Source organism: Vespa crabro, chromosome 16 (assembly GCF_910589235.1).
Source record: "Vespa crabro chromosome 16, iyVesCrab1.2, whole genome shotgun sequence".
Taxonomy (NCBI): Eukaryota; Metazoa; Arthropoda; class Insecta; order Hymenoptera; family Vespidae; genus Vespa; species Vespa crabro.
Genome location: NC_060970.1, coordinates 1,548,580 through 1,551,742, shown reverse-complemented (window position 1 = coordinate 1,551,742; position 3,163 = coordinate 1,548,580). Strand labels below are relative to the sequence as shown.

Genomic DNA, 3,163 nt, shown 5'->3' with positions numbered 1-3,163 from the left:
TTAACCAAGATCATATAATTTGGCTATTTTTTATGAAGTTATATTAAATATATGCCAACAAATTGCAAACGATTGACAAGTTAAGGGGCAATATTATTAAAAAAAAAACGGATGAACAAAATGTTTGATGAAAGTGCAGGATCAAATTGAAAAAATCTTATTATAATACATTGACACAATATGAACTTAATGTATATAATATACATATGAGCCAATTCGATTAACTCCACTTTTTGAATGTTTTCAAATTTATGTGTTAAAGCACTTAATGCAGTCTTCACTTTTTATAGTTATAATAAATTTCTTTAATTTCCGTTATTTAATACTGTTATTACTGAAATAAAAAATAATTTATTTTTAACGATTAATCTAAGACTGTTCTATCTTATTCACTTTGTATGTTGTTAAATGAAAGCTACGTTTACATTTATACATTTTACAATGTTTATTTAAATTTATACTTTAAAGAGAATTTTAAAAAATAATTTATATTATTTCACCATATTTCTCTAGTTTTTGTTTTATGGAGTTAATCAATTTGGTAAGTAAATAGTTCATATATACAATAACCGCAAATAATAATGCAAATATACTCAAAATTATTCATTTTATTGACAAAGAACAAATAGACGTAAGTCTACTCAACGTTATAGACAATAGTTTCAATTCAAATAATAATGATTCATACTTCCTTAATGTTCTCATACTGTTCTTCTTGACAAAAATAATGCATTATAATAATAAACTGGTGAAAATATTAATCAGAAGAAGCTGACTGATACATTTATATCTACTTGTAAAAAGTATTGCAATTCTTCGTTTTCTCTCATACTGCTATTATTATCAAATACAAATAATAATAAACTAGTTATTTCAATACATTATTTTGAAGAAATTAATAGGTATATTTGTTTTATATTGTAAAATATAAGTTTTTCTACCGAAGCGACGAATTTTCTGTTAATTTTAAGACTATAGAATCAAATCTATGTAGATGTACAACCTACGTTAGTTTAATTATATACACTAAATACAAAAATATTTACAATATTATTACAAAATATATAAACAGATGTTTAAAAATTTACTTATAAAAAGATATTTACAAATATTCGTATGTTATGTGTTAATATATGTTCAGATCTTTATTTGATAATTTTTGTGCTCCATTCAAATTTATACTACTAATGAGTCACATAATGTAAATTAATTTCCGTTGCAAAAATATTCTTTAATCACGCAAGTGGCATGATGGCAATAAACATGATACGGTGCGTTAACAATATTTTTTCACAATCTTTCCACGATATAGGACAACATCTTCTTAGCCCTATATGTCATTATGATCTAATTGGTACAAGCAATTCTTTTTGCAAACAATTCACATACTGTATCACGAAATAAAGAAAACAGGCTTTCATGTATTAGTGTGAAAATTATTCTTGAAAATTACCAGATAATGGCAAGAAACTATTGAACACAAAGTTGTTTGTCCAATATCGTTCAAGATGTATGACTTCAGTGATAATGCGAAAAAAAGAACAAAATGCGCATTAAGAAAACTGACATTTCTTCCGAATCATCGAATCGGTATGTACGTTTGTGTAATAAGTACGGCGCGCAAAACTGATAATGAAACATCAATGTATGTTTCCTAATTTTTACAGAACAACTAGTATAAAAGATTACGGAATACGTATCCCGTAAAAGAAACGAAACGTGCGATAGACGTTGTAGATAGACGTTGGGACTCTTTTCATCCTTGATAAAGATTATGTGCATCATTTTTTGCATCTGCCTGAAACAATTCATTATAATAATAAACTGGTGATAATATATTATTATTAGAAGAAATTACTAGATATATTTACATTATATTCCAAAAAGTATTGTATATCTTCCTCCTTCGTTGATTTTTCCATATTGTTCTTGCTGCCTAAAACAGTGCGTTATAATAATAAACTGGTAATAACATTATTTAGAAGATAATATATATATTTACATCATGTTGTAAAAAGTATTGCAGTTCTTCGTCCTTCTTTCATTTATCTGATCATATTGCTCTTGTTGTTTAAAACAATGCGTTATAATAATAAATTGGTGATAATATTATTTATTGTAAATATCATTATGCGGATTCGATAGAAATAATAATGAATTTCTAACTATATATTATAATTAAATAGTTATTGTGTATATATATATATATATAATCAAATGAAATATTTTGGAATAACAACAGAATATGCATAGTCAAATCAAAAATAGCAGACTGTACCGAAAATGGTCTAAAAGAAGCAACATGCGAGAGGACTACAGAAACGTATTTGTTATATAAACATTTCATTATATAAAATAATAATTTTCATTGATTATAATTAATTAATGATATTATATATTTGTTTAAAAGAATAATTGTTTAAAACTCTATTGCTTGATTTTTCGAAGTAACGTGATGAGTTAAAATTAGATGTGATACATATACGTTATTTTCTCGATATAGGATGGCGAAATAAGCATATCTGCATGAAATCAATGCCCCATGTTGCAATGGTTTACACCATAAATTCTGATTGCAATTTATGTTTGATTGTAACGATTAATAAATCATTCGAAATATGAAGATTTTCTACACGATATTCTCGTTTCCGATTTTCAAAACAAGTTTTTATATGCGTGAAAATTACTTTTGCAAATTATTGTTTTCTAGATGATTTTTGCACAGAAAATGATATTTTTCCAAAATCATACATGAAAATCTTATGTAAAAAAACTTTATTTTTTGAATGAGGTCTTAAGAATTCATAATGTAAATTTTTGCAAACATACAAAGAGAGAATTTTTTTAAGACTGTTCATCATCTTTCGTTCGAACTACTTCGATGATTGATATGATACATATAAATATCCTTCTTTGATAGGATCGTACTAGACACGACCCATATCTATTTTACGATAAATACATACATAATAATAAAAATAAATAGAATAATACTTATAATAAGTAGTATATAAATTTACGATATATAAATAAGATTTTATCCAATATTTTGTAAAAAATAATCATTAGTGAATATTTATATATTAAATATTATTACAGAAATCAAAATATGAGTTCATTTCCATACTATTTATGAGGTAAAACTCTTAGCGCTTTTCTTAAA

At 24.9% G+C, this 3,163-nt stretch overlaps 1 long non-coding RNA gene across 1 annotated transcript; it reads right to left on the bottom strand.

Moving 5' to 3' along the window:
- Nucleotides 1-590: 590 nt before the first annotated feature.
- LOC124429769 lies at nt 591-2,115 on the bottom strand. Its single transcript, XR_006943548.1, has 3 exons — nt 2,003-2,115; nt 1,872-1,936; nt 591-1,798 (listed from the first exon to the last, which is right to left on the bottom strand). It is a non-coding gene; the product is annotated as an uncharacterized LOC124429769 (long non-coding RNA).
- Between the last annotated feature and the right edge of the window lie 1,048 nt (nt 2,116-3,163).